This window comes from Notamacropus eugenii, chromosome 7 (genome assembly GCF_028372415.1).
Source record: "Notamacropus eugenii isolate mMacEug1 chromosome 7, mMacEug1.pri_v2, whole genome shotgun sequence".
In the NCBI taxonomy this organism is placed as follows: Eukaryota; Metazoa; Chordata; class Mammalia; order Diprotodontia; family Macropodidae; genus Notamacropus; species Notamacropus eugenii.
Genome location: NC_092878.1, coordinates 71,598,071 through 71,617,929, shown reverse-complemented (window position 1 = coordinate 71,617,929; position 19,859 = coordinate 71,598,071). Strand labels below are relative to the sequence as shown.

The 19,859-nt window shown below is 35.7% G+C and overlaps 1 pseudogene; it reads left to right on the top strand.

Annotated features, from left to right (window-relative positions):
- Positions 1-8,129: 8,129 nt before the first annotated feature.
- On the top strand, positions 8,130-9,310 carry LOC140514599 (L-lactate dehydrogenase A chain pseudogene; annotated as a pseudogene).
- The last annotated feature ends 10,549 nt before the right edge of the window (positions 9,311-19,859 follow it).

The window sequence follows — 19,859 nt, the reverse complement described above, 5'->3', positions numbered from 1 at the left end:
AATTCTAAGGGCTTAAGATATGGCATTTTAACAATTATTTCTGTATAATTATTTTCATCATTTATTTAAGTTAATTATTTTAGATTTATTTAGAATTGATTTTAGAATAATTAGGCAATCCTTTGTTTAGCACCTGCTCTGGGTCAGGCACTGTGCTAGTTACTGGGGACATAGATTCAAAGACTGAGACAATAACTATTCACAAGCAACTTACGTTTTAATGGAGGTGGGGTGGGAAGAAATTGGTTTATGAGGATGACTTGAAGTATCACTATTTCAACCCAAGGTCTTGGGTCACTGTTTGGGACCTGATTGGCTCTGAGTGAATATAAATAACAATTGTTTCTATTTTGACCAGAAACCCTGAGGGTTTTTCTCCCCGAAATTTGTTTATTTATTTATTTTTGACTAGGTAAAATAGGCCATTATTTGCCTCATTTCTTACCTAACCTTAATGAATGGACTACTGAGACTTGGGAAAGCCCTTAACTTGAAAAGGCCATGGTCTCCCACTGCATCCAGGACCATCTCCAGACCCAGATACTTCTGCAAAAGAAAGTCAAGCACGTAACTTTGCACAGCCCTGCCTCACTTAAATCCAATTCACTTGCAAGTTATGGTATCACCTTCTCAAAGACGCAGTCCTCTTCAAGAAAAAAGGATAAACAACAAACAAGCTTGCTCCTATAATGGTTGTATCTTTGAAAACTGCTGTCAAAGTGTTTTCTCATAGCATTAAGAGGTATATGGTTTGTAGGTTTGAGTTCATGTGTGTCTTTTTAACATGTGGAAGTAGGTATTTGGTTACACCTGAAAGTGAACTCACTTATGGGGAATAACAACACTAACAATGTTCTTAGCCAGATCTTTTTCTATGCTAGATTCTTACATTTCCTTATTTGAGCCTACGTACTTAACCTTGTCACTTAATTTCATTCTGTGACTAAATCTAGAGTCTCAAACCATATTGGCTAACAGGTTTTCTTTCATATTTTGGTCTGAAAAGAGGTCTATAAGTAAAAATTAACTACTGGGTCTGCCTAAGACACATGGAAAACAGTTGGTCTCCTGAGTGTTGATATAATATGTGTCTAATTTGGACATTTAGCAACTGAGAAACTAGTTATTTATTCTGTGGTACCCAAGAGAAGTCGACTTTGGAATACAACCAATGACTGGGTGATAAAGTATCTACATTATCAAGATTTAAATGCATCCCCTCAACCCCCAAGGGGAGGAAAAATCAGAGATTTTGTCCTTAGTTGTGGATACCATATGCAAATTTTATAGCTTACCCTTTGTGAATAAGAAATCGTGCACATGATTTAGACATCATAAAAATTTTACAAGTCGTTCCTAGCAGCAGACTTCCTGTACTGGGAGTTAAAGGGCAAGTGTAAACCTGAGAACATGTTCTACATATGTATGACAGAAATAAAACACAAAATGACCTTTTAAAACATACTGATTTGACCACTTTTATTCTGAAGATAAAGTGATGGATTTAACACACATTCTCAGTAAAATCATCAGTATTTCAATTTTAGGGATCAAAAAATCATAAATATTATTAAGTTCCTTTTCCCCCTTGGTACTGGGGAATAGAATTGACACCTACCTCACAGATAGTGCCACATCAGCCTTTCACAATATACGAGGTACTATATAAATATATATATATATTTTTTTTTTCTTCCACAAGTAATGTAATTTGATCTTTGATATATCCCAAAACATATAGAGATGACCAATACTTCTGTGTTTAGATGTGTGTGGCTCTAAAATCAGAGGAAATGGGTTCAAATCCTATACCTTAAGGCTTTCTGCCTGTGTGATCTTTGGCAAGTAACTAATAATAAAATGGCAGGATTTGATTAGATAACCTTTTGGCACTCTGTCTCTCCCTTCCTCTCCTTCTCCTACTCTTTCTCCCTTTCCCTCTAACCCCCTCTCTCTTCTCTCTCTCCTTTCTTTCTCTTCCTCCATGCATATATATATATATATACATATACACACACACGTATGTTGTACAGCTATATTATACACATGTGCTTTCATTTTAATACGTATATTTAAATATGTACATACATACATATATGCATGCATGCAATATTGCATAATTAAAGCTAGACTTCTGTCACCTCTGACAAGTCATGTAACAACTGGGCCTCATTTAAAAAAAATTCAATCTGTTTCTTCATCTGTAACATCTAAGGCATTGTGTTAGGTTACTTCTGACATCTCTTCTAAATTTATAATTCAAAATACTTATTTGATATACTGTATGATTTTAGGAGCACTGGATAGACTCCCCTCCTTCCAAAATCCCTCCTCCCACAAAAATGTTAATGCCAGAAGTGTTAACTTCAAGCCATTCCTTTGTCTCCTATAAAATAAAAATGTCCTGGGGAGAGGCAATGTATGAAGTTTTATCAGTCATTTACACTTCAGCACAAATTAGGTGATTAAATGTTATTCTAAGAGTACTTTCCCCCTTCAACATGACCCCCACCACACCCCACCCCTTGGCCAAGGAAATAATGCGTGATTGGTCAGTGCCTGAATGAGAAAGAATTTCTACTTGAGGAAGGAGAAAATGCAAATAGGGAGGCTAGAGATGATTTCTACAATTTCTCCACTTTTATTTATACCAAGGGCAGCTATAATTACAGTAGACCTATTCTTCTTTTCCTTTTCTTTTTCTTCTTTTCTGATTTTATATCTTCCTATTCCATTTACCTGCCAAATTCAGAATATTTCTTCTCAGCAAGATACTTAACCCATGAGGGTTTCGTTTTCCTTGCCTATAAAATGATGAGGTTGGGAATACACTCTCTATAATCCCTTCCTAGAGCTTATGAATTTATGAGGCTATGAGTTGTGTCAGGGCATATTTACAATTTAGAGGAATGAGACCTCTTAGGAAATGTGTACCTACCTGTCTTTCGGAGTCCTATGACTGTGGGTCAAAGATAAGAGGCCAAACTGAGAGTAAAGAAATTTATTAGTATGATAAGTAATACTGCTCTTTCTGAAATGCAGCTTCAGTTTCCTAGAGAAGAGACTGATTTTTTTATAACCTTTCAGGACAGCTTAGAGTATACAGCTAATCAGCAGCATTCAGCAGCAACTTGGGATAGATAAATAAAGCATTTCATAGGAGAAGGAGGAGTGGAGAAAGGGAGAGATCATCCAAGGGAGAAAAGGGGAGTACTTGGAATGCAACTGGCAGGATTTGTTATAGGAATAAGAAAACATTCCCTGTTCAAAGGCAGGAGGCAAAGGGAAATGACCAAATAAATTTTTTTACAATTGTGAAAGAAATCCTTTTAGATAAAACTGCAGGGTCTCTTATTCTAGAGCTAAAAGTAGTTGTTACCACAGTGGCTTGGATGATCTCCTTTCCTGTTTCCTTGCATAGTTTGTTATATTTTGTTTTTTCTTCATTAGTGGTTGGGGGATTAGCCCGTCAGGACATTGCAAAATGATTGTGGTTCCTATTCTGCTACCCTTGCCCCCACATAGTTGAAGACCAGTGCTCTAGTCTATAAAATAAAATACTTAGGATTAAATTTAAAGAACAAACTTTAGATCTACTAGTATCTATATTTTCTTGAATTTACTAAGTGTGAATTTTTCTTTGTTCTAGATTTTAGCTTAATTTGGACCACGAAGTACAGCAGAAAGTTGTGATGAATATTTTTTTTGATCAGCTGTTGCAGAGCTTAGCCTAATTCCAATATTCCAAGGAACAAATAAAGCTGACTTTTATGCTTTTAGATGCTTTCATTGATGCAATTGAGAGAAATTGGATTCTTTTATGTGAGTTCATCATTCTCTTAAATAGAACAAGACTTCCAGCACCAGTGAAAGTAATATAATTCTCAGAACATTTTTTAGTAGTGAATGTTTTATAGCCTGATGAAGATGTTCACATGTTGCAGATTTCCTGGACTTCTTCTGATGATGATTTTGATATAGCAGTGAATAAAAAGGAAGGTTTTTTTCAATAGAAAGGACCTTATTTCAATTGTTATTGCTCTAGTCTGTATATTACATTGACCTTGACAACATTTTTTCTTCTTTATGTTAATGATTAATAGCTTCTTAAAACTTTTAAAAATATTTTTCTTTTGCAGCCTTCTTGACATAGTTTCATTCTCTAACCATCTCCAACCAATGAATTCCTCAACTGGCTCTTATAAAATTCTAATTGGTGAACCTTCTGTCTTATCTAGCTAGGAGCCAGCCCACCATACCAATTCCTGCAATCTATTTGCCATGACACAACTTGGGTATCCTTTTCTTCCTTTTTTCTCCCACTTCTTTCCAGCAGCCATTTATATGTTTTCTTTCCCCATTAAAACATAAAGTCCTTGAGGATAAGGGCTATTTTCTTTTTATGTGTCCCTAAGCCTGATACACAGTAAGAAGAACACTCTATGTATCTATTTATCTGTCTATCATCAGCCCATGTGTCTGATTTCAAGCTTATATCACACTGTAAATCAATGCTATCAAACTAAAATAGAAACATATCCCTGTAGACTCCATATTGACTTAGAAAATCACAAATTAACCTTACTTAAAGTTATCTAAAATATTGTATTATATTTTATTTATTTTAAGTATTTTCTAATTATGTTTTGGTACATTTTTGGAGTTTTGAGCCTTTGTGGCCCTATGGCAGTGCTTGAAACCTCTACTGTAGATGAATCAATGCTAACTTCTCTAGCTGCCAAAGTTCTTTATGAGTCTTTTTCCCCCCTGAGCATATATAAACTTTTGGCCACAATAATTTGCAATTATTCTTCCTCTTGAATATTTTTCTTTGAGTTTCATTCTGTTTCAGATGATTGTCTCCAAAGGGACATAAATGATCATCAAAACACCTGACTTCCTACATCACCAGTAGTAACTACAGTATCTCTAACAGTCATTAAAGTGTGCTCTTTAAGACTTAGAACTTTTCCATGCTTTCTTTGAGTAATATACATGTTATGGAAGGATTTAAGGATTAAGAACACAACAAAAGAAAATAATGAAATGTGTATGAAACTTGAGCAGTTGACTGATAAAAAGCTTCAGATGAAAAATCTGCTCAATCCAGTTTCATCTTGTCAAGGTCAGATTTTGAGTATGCTAGGATCAGTAGAATCATATCTTTCACAGAAGAATACTTCTGTTACAAAATGAAGTTACATTAAAGTTATTGCTTAATCCAAGTAATTAGCAAGTCACTATTTCGTGGCAGCATCACTAAATCATGAATTTGAGGTTAGGAAAATAAATACAATAGAATATTGAAAAAGTAAATAAAACTGGAATGTTACAGTCTACATATATATCAAAGTTGATTTTGGATAGATGATCCTTTCTTCCTTCTTTTAATCAGCTTAGCTAAAAGTTTATTGATTTTTGTAGCGTGTGTGTGTGTGTGTCTGTGTGTCTGTGTGTGTGTGTTTTAAGAACAGTTTTGAGGTCTAAAAAATCAGTTCTATAACTTTTTTCCAATTTATTTTTTTTTCTTTCAGAGTTTCTTCTTTTGCTCCTATTTTAGGTAACATTTATTTTCTACCCTAAATTTTAAATTCAGTCCTTCAATTCAAAAACAATCTTTAAAATGTTCTTCTGTCTTCCTTAAGTCCTAAAAATAAAGATAGTCATACACAGTGACCAGAGAAACTTTTAAGAGTTTATTATCCAGTATACATTCTGAAATGCTTTCTCCTAAAAATCTAAAATCTTTTTCCCCTTTCTCTTCTATTTCATGTTAAAATCCTACAGAAGCTGATTCTTAACTATACAAGAATCTGAGGACTAAGCCCTTAAGTATATGGAAACTTCTGTTTATTTTCTCAAGAAAAGCTTTACAGAGTACCTTTTAATGTCTAAACCAGTAGCATAGCTTCATGTGCATTGAGAAAATGCAGAAAAAAGATAAATGATCACTCCTAGCATATTAAACAAATTAGTATCATCGGACATACTTAGGACCCAGTTGGAATCTAATATGCAAAATCATGAGTAGTTTATTTTTCCATGTATCTCTCTTCTCATTACTATATATTCTAGCCTTGGCACTTCATGTTAAATTACAGAAAGGATATTCTATTAAAGACATAGCAAAATATTCCATAAAGGCTTGCCACTGGTCTACTTGTATTGGAATAAACACCCTACATGTGGAACTCATTTCGAGTACATTTCATCTGTGGTTGCTGTCATTCATTCAAGATAACAAATAAAATCTCTGAGGGTAGGGTGGTGCATGAGAGTCTGGGAGTTATCCTTGGAACACATCTTTTAAAAACACACATTACCCACACTCGTACAAACATATGCATGCACTTTATCTAGAGTTGTAATCCAGCTTGCAAGAAAGCTTTTCATGTACAGAGGAAAAAGGCTGTTAGTCTATCAGTATATGATCTGCTAATAACAAACATCAGGGAAAAGCAATTCAATTCATTTGCTTTGATAGTTCCACCACTGCAGCCATCACAGACCTCAACCCTTTTGTGACTTACTGGACAGTCTTGGAGAGGCACCGTGGTCAAACAATTCATCACCCTTCAGCCAACCTGGTGATAAGCCACTCTGAACTGGTCTAGTCCTTAACCAACTGACATCCAGTTTATCATTGGACCCATATCTGAAACATTTACATTTTGGTAGGACCTAGAATGGTGCAGGTTAATTTTTAAGAACCTTGCTGACTCCATGCCACAATGAAGCATCAGTGCAGGAATTTTGTGGAGGAAAAATATAATGCGACAGTATCTTAAAATGAATCTTTTCTTTCATTTCCTTTAGTAAATAAGTCTATGTCAATGTTATTTGGATTTCATGATTTGCCTCTTAAATCTTTTTTTTTCCCTTTTTTGAGGAGAGAGGTATTATAGAAGGTGTTTTGCCACAAATGAATGACAACAATCTTCTCCCTCTTCTCTTCTATACTTCTCTTTCCTAAAACCCTGTAGAAGTTATCTATACCTTTCACGTGGCAGCTTTCACACAGTACTTTTTGTTGTTTTTAAATACTTATTTCCTATGTCTTCAACTGAATTGTAAACTCCTTGAGATCAGGGATCATAAAAGCAATGTGATGTGATGGAAAAAGCACTGGACTCAGACTAAATTTAATTCTTTTATTATTGACTTGAAATTGGGCCTGCTACTGGAGTACTTCTTTATGGAATTAGGTAGATTCCCTTTCTGTAGAGCATATGTGCTGATCCCTTGATACAGCACCTTTCTCTGACTGTGTTTGTGTAAAATAAAGATGACTAATGAGAATCATGGGATGCTGACTCTTCTGGAGGAATATTCCATCACTAGTCTCCCATCTACCCTAGAATCTAAAAGATATATATGCTAGAAGAAGAACGTGTTAGTGTACCCTTGTTACAGGTAACTAGGTGGCACAGAGGAGAGACCTTTGGGTGTGGAGTCAGAAAGACCTGAATTCAAATCCAGACTCAGACTCTAGCTGTGTGACTTTGGGCAAATCACTTTACCCTGTTTGCCTCAGTTTCTACATCTGCAAAATGAACAGGAGAAGGAAGTGGTAAACCACTATAGTATATCTGCCAAGAAAAACTCCAAATAGTGTCATGAAAATACAGAGATAACGGAACAATAATAGTATTGTTGGTCAATGAAATAGAGAAAAACCTGATATATAAGACCCTTATGAAGTGGTGACCCAATTTAGTGGGCAACACTATGGATTTTCAAATAGAGGAAATGAATTCAAATACTGGCTCTGCTTGTTACTACCTGTGTGAACTTAGCCATATTGTTCTCTCTTTCAGTTTTCTCATCTATAAAATGCGGAAATTGGGCTAGCAGGTGGTTAAGGTCCTTTCCAAGACTATCAAAAAGGCACTGCTTGTTACCCAGGAATAGGAAGGTAAAAATGAAAGTCTATCTTTGTCCTTAAGAAGTTTACATCCTGGTGCGAGCCTGGGAGCAGCAACCTCACATCTATCTCAGAACTTTTTCAGCCTGACCAGCTACCCTCCAAAATGGTATCAACTGTCAAGGATCAGCTTATCTTGAATGTCCTAAAGAAGGACCAGGTTCCCCAGAACAAGATCACTGTTCTTGGGGTTGGTGCAATTAGCATGGCATGTGCCATTAGTATCCTGACAAAGGAATTGGCTGATGAACTTGCCCTAGTTGATGTAATAGAAGACAAACTAAAGGGAGAGATGATGGATCTCCAATGTGGCAGCCCTTTCCTCAAAATGCCAAAGATTGTTTCTGGAAAAGACTACGGTGTGACTGCAAACTCAAAGCTGTTAATTGTTACGGCTGGGGCACGTCAACAAGAGAGAGAAAGTTGTCTTAATTTGGTCCAGCATAATATGAATATCTTTAAATTCATCATTCCCATTATTGTTAAATACAGCTCTAATTGCAAGCTGCTTATTGTTTCCAATCCAGTGGATATTTTGACATATGTGGCCTGGAAGCTAAGTGGTTTTCCTAAGCACCATGTTATTGGAAGTGGTTGTAATCTGGATTCTACCCATTTCTGTTACCTAATGGGGGAGACACTTGGTGTCCATTCTTCAAGTTGTCATGGATGGATGTCCCTCTCCCCTCTTTCTCATCTCCCTTGGGGAACATGGAGACTCCAGTGTTCCTGTGTGAAGTGGTGTGAATCTTGCTGGTGTGTCTCTAAAGAATCTTCATCCTTCTTTGGGAACTGATGCTGATGTAGCAAATTGGAAAGATGTTCATAAACAGGTAGTTGAAAGTGCTTATGAGGTAATCAAACTGAAGGGCTACACTTCCTGGGCCATTGGCTTGTCTGTGGCAGGTCTGGCAGAAAGCATTATGAAGAATCTTAGGAGAGTACATCCAATTTCCAACATGATTAAGGGCCTATATGGCATTAAAGAGGATGTCTTTCTTAGGGTCCCATGTGTCTTGGGGCAGAATGGCATTTCAGATGTGGTGAAGGTCAACCTAAATCTGGAGGAGGAGAGCCATTTAAAGAAGAGCGCAGATACTCTTTGGGGAATCCACAAGGAGCTGAAATTTTAAAGCCTTTGAATGTGCTGCCATAAAGAGAACAGGACAGGGGTTGAGGAGTTATGTATGATCTGCTTCTCAGATAGACCAAATCCTTCCTCTGATTAGTGACTAAACACCAAAAGTGTAAAATCTGTGAACATACTCTTATTTCTTCCTAAAGTTAGAAATGGGGAATAGAACCCTGTTGTAGTTTGCATATGATGCTGAATATGACCTGTATAGTCTCAGTGGTTGGTGTCAAGCAGAGCCAGTGCCCCACAGGTATATAAACTACTTGCTTTGCATGTAGGTGCTACAAGTTCTCTTAGGTCCAGAAGATAACACTCCTGGATGCAAAACACCATACAGTAGTAATTCTTTATTGATGCATTGATTACCTTTATGCTCCCCTTCATTAGGGCACTACAGCATGACCCCCATGTATCACCTTTCTAGAGGACCTGATTTTGTCTGCCTATGTGTACACATAGGCAGACAAAATCAGGTTATATATTTGTTATATATATATATGTTATATATATGTATATATTTATATATGATATATATATATCAATAGTTGCAAATTTCCATAATATATAAAAAGATCTGTATATGGAGAACAACACAACCAATTCCTCGTGTCATGCTAACCCTAAATACTGAATAAACAACAAATAACTGATCAAAAAAAAAGTTTTCATCCCTCTACTTCCTTTTTCAAAATTTATTTTACTTTACTTTAGTGACTACCTGCCCCCATTCTCCAACTTCTCTCCCTCATCCTTCATCTTCCTTTTTTGCATCTCTTGTCTTTCCCCTCCTCATCTCCTTCTCCTAGTCTTCCCCTTCCTCCTTTTCTCTCCCCATTCTCCCTCATCCCTCTCCAACTTCCCTCTCCCCTCTTTCTCATCTCCCTTCTTCTTTCCCTATTTCTCTCTCTTTTAACTCCCCCATTTTCCCTCCTCCTTCCTACTCCTCCTTTGTTTTTGCTTTTACTGTTGTTGAAGTAGTTGTTGCTGTTAAGTCACTTCAGTAATGTCCAACTTTCTGTGATCTTATTTGGGGTTTTCTTGGCAAAGATACTGGAATGTTTTTTCATTTCCTTCTCTAGCTCATCTGACAGATCAGGAACTGAAACAAACAGGATTAGTGACTTGCCCAGGGTCACACAATTAGTAAGTGTCTGAGGTCTAATTTGAACTCAGGTCCTCTTGACTCCATGGCCATTGTTTCATCCATTGCAACACCTAGCTGCTATTTTTTTTTAATGAAGACTTTTCCTTTACTCAGTGAATCCTTTCAAAACTTCTTTTCTACTGCCTCTCTCTGTCTTCTGAAATAAATCCAGTGTGGTACTGTAGGTAGAGAAAGTGTGATATTTGAAGCAGGCATTAGTATAGCAAAAAGAGAAGGGACTGTTGTTCAATATTTTGTAGAATATTGGATAAACCTACCTATTTCTTGAGCACCAATAATGCCTGCATTTACTTCCTAGGAGAGTTTCATAGATTGCTTAACACATTTAATAAGTGCCATACTGGATCCTACTTTTTTTTTTTTAACTAAAGCAAAAGGAAATGCCCCTATTGTGTCAATGTAAAAATTTAATGCAGATCATTCTGGTTTGTAGGTTACCTGAGGGCTCTCCAGCAGCTGTTCTCTGAGGCACTTTCATCTTAATTATTGGATCAAAGATAGGATCCCTTACAAATACATAAATGATATGGATTAGTTTTTTTTTTCATTTTTGCAGGTAACCTTGAAGTTTTTCTGGATGTTTAATTGTATTTAATTTAAAAGAGTTTAATTGTAGATCTTTATATTCTGAAAATGAACCATGCATTTGTATATGTCAGGAAAACAACAACAATTCATTTAAATAAACATTTATTAAGTCCTTCCCCTGTGTCAGGCACTAGGCTGAACTCTCAGGTTATAAAGAGAAAAATCAAGCAATCCCTGGCCTTAGGGACCTTCCATTCAATTGGGGTTGGTGTCAGGAGAATTAAACAGGTAAAAAAAAAGCCAAGTAAATATATTTGTGTATGCACAGAAAAGAAAACTTCAAACAAAAAGATCAAACAAACCTAAATTAAAATTGGCATGTCATTCAGAAATTCATAAAATAAAAAGCCTTCTGTCTGGCTAGTGTTTTTATTTAATTGAACCTACTCTTGCAAATTCTCGTTCAGCAGCACCTCCATCATATGTCCTAAATAGAAAAAAGATAATTCTTCCTACCAGTAAACAAGCAGTCAACAGGAAATTATGATTTGCTATAGCATCACTAGAAGTAATTGACCCCATATAATCTGTTAGGGGCATATTTAAGATTGGTGATTGTAGCAGACCTAAAATATGATTTATCAAACAAACCTCATTGAGATTTTATATCTTATTACCTTATTGCCTAATCAAGTTTCTCTTATGGTATGCTTCATTCAACTCTTACAGCTGACTCTTAGAGTTATGTCATAAAAATAATATTTTGTGTTTGAAATAAAGCATATAGCAAGCCTTACGTGAATCAGGACCTAGCAAAGTTCATTATTTTATCACTACTGCATTGTAAAAATCCATTTTAGTTCCTGTCGAGGTTATTTATGTTTTAAAATTAGATGTGCTAGAAAAAAAACAAGTAAGGTGAGATATTAGGAAGGGAGGAAAAAAAGGACCAGATGTAACATTTTCAGTTTTCCCTTTGTGAACCATGTTCTTGAAGGAGAGAAAGATGCAATGCAATTAAAGCTGTATTGATCGGTTTCAGTCATTACATGGTAGACGGACAGACTGTGGGTTCTCATTTTAAATGTTCACTTGATTTTCTTGGCTTTTGGGTAAGTTTTTAAGTGAATCAGGAGCTGCAAAAAGGTGTTGCATTGACATGCTCCATGGTCCTCTGGCTTAAAAAATAAAAATAGCTGTAGCATGGAAAATGACAAATGATAATTCTGCACACGAATCCATTCAGGGGGTGAGATCACCATGAAACAGGTAACCAGTGAGTGAATCTGTCAGAAGGACAAACTGGAGCCTGATTCCTCCAAGGTCTAACTATAGAGTTGGCTATGCCCTTGACCCTGAGGGGCAGTGTGGCAAGTAGTTTACTGTCTGGAAACTGTCTCTCTGAATGAGGAATCATTTCTGGGACACATGTAAAATCTTCATCTAGTCAATTTCAATGCAGATCATGGGATTTAAGGTTGAACAGAACCTTAGAGGATGTCTAATCTCTTCACTTTATAAGCGAGAAGACTGGATACCAGAGAAATTGTGTTATTTTCTATCTTATGCTAGAAACGAAGTAGGAGGTTTGATAACATTTATTTTTATGATATTTGCAGTAGTATTATGTAAATTCTATTTTGGGAAGGTTAATTAGGGTCCATGGTATGAAAACTGCAGTGTTAATGAATGTGTATATACATGAATACATAAATGGGCTTTCATTTCTTTGTCTTGGGCAGTTTGAGGTGTGGAACCTCCCTTCACCAGTGCTTATGACCAATAGATTTAGTTCAATTCAACAACATTTATTAAGTTTTTAGTAGATGCCAGGCACTGGTAAGTTCTGATCATACAAAAACAAAAATAAAAACATTCCCTGCCCTTATAAGGATTTTATTCTGCTAGGGAAAACAACCTGTGTACAATAAATAAATGCAAAATATATATAAAGTTCATACAAGGTAGGGTACCTGATATGACAGTGGATAGAATTCTGGGACTGGCATCAGGAAGAACTGAGTTCAAATGTGACCTAATAGACTAGGCAAGTTTCTTAACTGTTGTTTGCCTTAGTTTTCTCATTCATAAAATGGGTACAATAAAAGTACCTATCTCTTAGTGTTTTTGTGAGGATCAAATGAAATCAAAATTTTAAAGTACTTAATAAAATTCTTGGTATAAAGTAGTGTTATATAAAATTAACTATTATGATAATAATGATGATGATGATGACGATGATGATGATTTACAAGTAGTGAGTACGAGAGCCAGATTTGGGTATGCTGAGTTCAGATCTAGTGTTTTTTATTCTGTGCCAATTTTAAGACAGTTGGGTGGTACAGTGGGTAGAGCACTTGACCTGGAGTTAGGATAACCTGAGTTCAAATTCACTCACAGGCACTTACTAGCTATGTGGTCCTGCACAAAACACTTAATCTCTGCCTGCTTCAATTTTCTCAGTTTTAAAATGGGAATAATAATTGCACCTACCTCCTAGGGTTATTGTGATGATCAAGTGAGAATACTGTAAAGTACTTCAGGTAGTACCTGATACATAATAAAAGTTCAATAATGTTCCTTCCCTCCTTCCCTTCTTCCTGTCACCTTTGAGAAAGTTGCTACTTAAAAATATAACTTTTAAAGTCTTGTAAAACAAAGCTTCTTCGACATTGTTATTATTTTTAATGTGACCAGCTCTTAAGAATGGTTTTAGAAACTAGATATAATTAACAACAAATATTAATAATTATGTAATCCTTTAACATTTGTAAACTATTTTACATGTGGAATAGAGGCAATCCCATTGGAGGATATATTGGACTCATGGGGGATGTAGCAGGTGTTTTGATTCCTTAGTAAAGGACAGACATAACTTTTGGACCCCACCCAAGGGCCCACAAAACCCTCTATGTCAAAGTGTATTGGTCACTGATCTAGAAAGAGCCCCCATTTAGGAGATATTAAGAGGAGTGATTCTACTCTTTGGAGCTTTTGTTTCCCAAATGATCAGCATGTGAGAACTCTGTGCATCTTTCTCCAGGAGAACTTTCTCTGGAAAGTTAGAAGTTCTGGGAATACTAAATTTCCTGGACTCCTATGTTGGATATGACTGGCAATAGGATGACTTTCTGTAACTATATATTCTTCTGAGATAACATGACTACTGACAAGATGACTTATGAGTTTGACGGTAACCTTCTGGAATACTTCAGACAGTGAAAGGCTGAGGTTGCACAACTAGTAAGAACCAAAGGCAGATTCAGACAGCCTTTTCTTCCTCTAAGTATATTGCTCTTTCAATTATACTAGTGTGAATACAAACAAGTCATGGATATAGTATTAGAATTTCCCAGGAATTGGATGGATGTCAAATCTATTTACTCATTGAACAAATAAGAACTATTCCTATTAACTGCTCACCCACGTAGAGTTCAGGATCAAATACCTGTAGAGTAAAATATGTGCATAAAGAAAAACTGTTGAACAACTGAATGCAACTAATTTAGAGATTTCAGTTTGGATTTTATCCCATAGTTTCTTCACAGTAGTTTCTCCTGCCAGGTGCTTGCTGCCTTTCCTCAAGATACAGTGCCATGGAAAACTGCCATTCCCTACATGCCCAAGCTTATCCCTTGCTCTTTTGTACTCAAAACCAATATTCTTTTTGAAGAATGAAAACTGAAAGTTGACACCAATCGAGTTTAAGAAGTAGGTCTACTTGGATTTAAGCAATTGTCCAAAAAGGAAGAAAAAAACCATGCATATTATTCTTTTACTGTGCAGCAAGTAGAAACTAAATCAAAGGATTTGCATGAGATATTTTAACTCAAATGAGTTGGGCCAGCAGTCCCATACATTTTTCTAATAGTTATTTATTAAAAGGTTTCCCTCTACATGGAAAGCCCTATGCTAAGATACAATAAGCTAAAGAAGATAGAAATTATTTCAGGCTAGAGGATGTAGAACAGAGAATTAACCCAGTTTACATCTGCTCTGCCATTTGTTCTTACACTGAAGGATTGGTCACAGACAAGGGGAGCTGAAGAGATATTTTACAGCAAAGAAAAAGAAGAATAACTAGTTTCTACCCCTCTCTTTCTGAACCAATTGAATTTATCTTAGCCAAACTGTATCAGCAATTACTATTTATAAGGCTCTAAACTGAAATTCCAATAATGTGTCATTGTAACAGAGTTGCCTGATGGCAAAAGCTCTGACAGATGCCACACCAAGCTGGAAAGGTTTAAGTTTTGCTGTCTTGCATCTATGTGTTGATGGCTGCACATCTTGTCTGTAGAGCAGTGTAGCTGTGTTTGCTGAAGTTCATGATATGAAGGATGACTGATTATATAATGATATTTTGGAGAGGGGGCTTAACAATTCATCAGGCTGTCTGATCAGTCTTTGAGGGATTCTAACTTCAGTCAGTAGAAGTAGCCATACTGATGAACTCGGAGCTTATTGAAAGAATTTAAACCAAAGTACAAAGGTGTGAGGAATTAAAAAATAAATAAGATATGGTTCCTGTCTATGTGTTTTTAATTTAATGGAGAGATTAAAATATAGAACACAAGTACATATAATCTTAATTTGATTGTTTTAAGTGCTATGTGAGCAGAGAAAGAGGGGTTATATCTAGTTCGGATCGGTGATTCAGAGAACCTAGAACATTCTAAAACTTGAGCATGATTTGAGTAAATGCATCAGTTGAAAAAGGTGGAACTAGCATAAAATCATAAGTAGACCAGTTTGGCCTTAAGGAGGAATGTGTTTTATCTCGTGTCACCATCATAAGTCAGAATGAGATTGACATGTCTGTTAAATTCTGTCCCTCCTGCTTTATCAATTTTTTGCCGATGACTTGGCAAATAAGAGTTTTCTCTTCTCTCCAGGGTATTCTGTGATTAGTACATTGAACAGTCTTTTCAACTAGGACCTAATTTAAATGTAATCAGGCAACAAAATAGCCTCTGTTTTCACCATATTTAACTGGTTCCCCAAAATGCTTTTTATTGTTTGTGATTAAATATGCAATAGACTATGCACTCTAGACTATAGCCAGAGGATATCCCTTTTAGATTCCTTTGCCCAGCTTCCCAAACTGAAAATAAGCATATTGCATAATTCAAAGATTATGTTAAATATTTTCGAAATCTTAAAGTGTCACACAAATGCTAGCTATTATTATTATCACCATTATTGAAAAAATGTAGGCAATAAAGCTGAAAAATTGAATATTAACAATATATAGCATTTATGTATTCTTTAAAGTTTGCAAAGCACTTTACAAATATCATCATATTTTACCTTTACAACAACCCTGGAGTGCCAGTTTTAATATTATTATCATCATTTTATAGATGAGGAAGCTGAGGCAGATAGAAGGTAAGTGATCATTTGCCCAGATCTGAGGTCAGATTTGAACTCAGATCTTACTAACTTCAGGTGTATCTGCTGGCCTTACTGAACATGATGACCATGGGAATGTAAAAGGGAAATAACTTTGGAGAGATAGTAGAGAGGTTCAAGTAGAAATAGAGTTAGGAAGACTTGTCAATAGATCAGCTGTGATGTCAAAGATGAGAGATGTCAAATATAACTCTAAGATCTTCACTCATAATAACTGGGTAAAAAAAAGGAAGTTAACTACCATAATCAATTCATTTTCAGAAGGTTGAGTTTGTAGTCTCAATGGGACACTTGAGTGGTAGTGTCAAGGAGAAAAATGAAGTAAGATTAGAGCTTTCCAGACGGTTTGGAATTTATAATTAAGCTTTACATTTATTAAGTATATTTTACATTTATTATTTTTATACTTTATAAAATATATTATAATTATAATATATATTATATAATTTTCATGTATTATATAATTTTCATGTGTATTATATAATTTTAATATATATTATAATTGTATGTCATATAATTATAATATATATTCTTATATTTATATTTATTAAGTATAATTAAGTTTTGTGAGTTTTCTATGTATAGGTGATGGTTGAAGTAACAGGAGTCAATGAAACTGCAAAATAAACATTCAGTCCAGTTCAATTAAATTCAGGAAACATTCAGCAGATGTCTACTGTGTGCAATTCAATTCAGCAAGCATGTATTAAGTACTTACTATGTACTAAGAATAGAGGACACAAAAGGGGGGAGAAAGAATGCCAGTTATCATGTAATTAACATTCTATTGGTGCTATGTGACTTTTAATCAGGTAGACAGATAAGTACAATGTAATTTGCAGAAGAGAGAACTGACTACTAAGGAAATTAGAAAAGATTTCCCATGTGTTGTTTAAAAAAGCTTTATTATACATGGTTTCTGGATAATTCAATCATTTTGTTAATAAGGCCAGCAGATTATTAATAAAACGATTTGGCTGCCTCTCTTAGACCAAAGACGCCTAATGATGATGGGGTCACAGTTTATATACTTTTCAAAGAGGAGGTGCACCTGAGGGGTGGCAATCAACTGGGATTGGTTGACACAAAGACAGGTGTGGGTGATATTAAAATGAATGTCTTGGGGGTGTGGGACTTAAATCACTCAAATCTGGATCAAAGAGACATCAGTTTCCATACCATCTGTCTTTATGATAAGTGGAGTCCTTTCCCCAGGGCTGACTAAAGACAATAAGCAGGAATATATCCATTAACCCAAACTTGGAATTTTTTTTGTTGTCTGATTAGATCTTGGTCTGGGTAAATGTCTAAGAGAAATTTTCCACACTTGTTGGTTTCTTGATGAAGAAGTAGAAAAGGGGAAAAACTTTGGTCCCAATGTATAAATAAATTATTAAATATAGGAGAGATATTATTTTCTTATACCCATAAATGATTGCTAATAAAGAGAATCTTGAAGAAAGCCAGGGATTATAAGAGGGAAAATGAAAAGGAAGAAATAGATGAAGTATAAGCTAACTATATTAGCTCCTGATGAAGATGCAAAATTTAGAAAAGTCAGGGTCTCTGGCCTTATGAAATTTGGAGTCTCTCATGTACACAAAACCTTAGTGTTTGTAAAGAATGAAAAGTTCTGATTTCTAAATAATGACAGAGGTCATGAAAGCAAAATCAAACTAGGTAGCTAGGTAACACAGCAGACATCTGGGTTTGGAGGCAGGAAAAGCTGACTTGAAATCCAGTTCCAGACACTTAATAGCTAGGCAAGTCACTTAAACTGTTTGCCTCAGTTTCCTCAATTATAAAAAGGGGATAATAACAGTAGCTACTTCACAGGGCTTTGGTGGAGACTGAATGGAATAATGTATTTAAAGTGTTTAGTATAGTGCCTGAAATATAGTATACATTATATATATATATATATATATATATATGTGTGTGTGTGTGTGTGTGTGTGTGTGTGTGTATGCCTATTTCTTTCCTTTTCCCCAGCCTCATTGTTATTATAACGAGATGTCTATTTTTGATAAAATCACAGACCTTAAGAGTCTGAAGCGACTTGAGATCATCTAATCTAACTCATGCACTAAAGGAATATACACTGCAAAATATCCATTAAGTAGTTATTTAAATAGCTTGAAGGAATGAGCTTCATTCTGAAAATCTTGATGATTCCTCTGAGACCAAATTTGCTTAATCGCATCAGTATCTTTAGCTCCTTCTGTTGCTGCCCAAACTTTGGGCATTTGTGTATGGATATTTGGGATCATAGGTTGTATTATCATCAATCAATCAAATATTTATTAAATGCCTACTATATGCCAGCTAGCAGACACAATGGATAGAGTGCTGGGCCTGAAGTCAAGAAGAATCATCTACCTGAGTTCAAACCTGTACTCATATATTTACTAGCTTGGTGACCCAGGGCAAGTCACTTAACTGTTTGCTTTAGTTTCCTCATTTGTAAAAATGAGCTAGAGAAGGAAATAGCAAATGACTCCAGTATCTTTGCCAGCAAAAGCCCAAATGGAGTCAGGAAGAGTCAGACATGACTGAAACAACTGAACAACATCTATGTGCCAGGCACTGTTATAGATACTGGAGATTAAAGTACAAAAAATAAGTAGAATCCATATTCACAATGAGCACTCTTTCTAATGGTTGAGACATGTACATATGAAAATATATAAAGTAGCAAATAAAGTTACTAATTGCAAGTGTATATAAAGTAGGTAAAATATAAGGTAGTTTGAAAAAGAGGGTTCTAGTAGTTGGAGGTGAAGTTCAGGTAAGGTGTTATGCCAGAAATGGAAACTGAGCTTCATCTTAAAGGTGGAGGGGCCCTCTATGAGGCAAAGGTAAGGAGGGGATGAATTCCAGGTATTTCATCCTACATACCTGACTGATTCCTTATTTCTTTCTAAGACAAAGGTATGTAGATAAGAGACGGAGCATCATGTGTAAGGAGCAGAGAGAAGATCTGTTTATGGGAAGCACAGCATATGGGAAGCAAAGCAGTATACATTAAACCAAGAAAGATAGGATGAATCCAAGTTGTATAGATACTAAAAGAAAAATAGTTTATTTTTAATCCAAGAGGTAATAGGAGTTCATTGGGGTTGATTGGGTAGGGAATTCACCTGGTCAGAATTATGTGTAAGGAAAATTACTTTGTCAGCAGTACATAAGATGGATTGGAGAGATAAGGGACTTGAGACGAAAAGAGCATCAGAAGGTGTCTGGAATAGTCTAGATGAGAGGTGAAGAGGGACTGGACAAAGATGGTAGCTATGTGAGTGGAGAGAAGGGATTAGCTGGAAAAATGCTGTGCAGTTAGAGGGGAGTAGAGGGCAGTTTAGGTTTATAATAAGCCTGGGAAATTACCTTCCTTGTTGTCTGTGAACTTCTGGATGATTGTATTTATTCTGTGGCCATTCTTCTAACTTCTTGGTAGCTAATCTCTATGTTTTCTAACTTGAGGAACATGAGGAAAATTGAGGAACATCAACAGTTTTCTCCCTCTCCAGCATTTATGGTTAAAGTCTTTTTGACTAGATTTGCAAGACACCTGGCAACTGCACTTTTCCTGGACTTTGTTACATATATTCCATCTTTCTTTAGAAATCTGTCATCCTTATAATTTATGCCCTAGTCTAGAAATCCAAATCCCATTCCTAGACACTATCTTCTTAGCT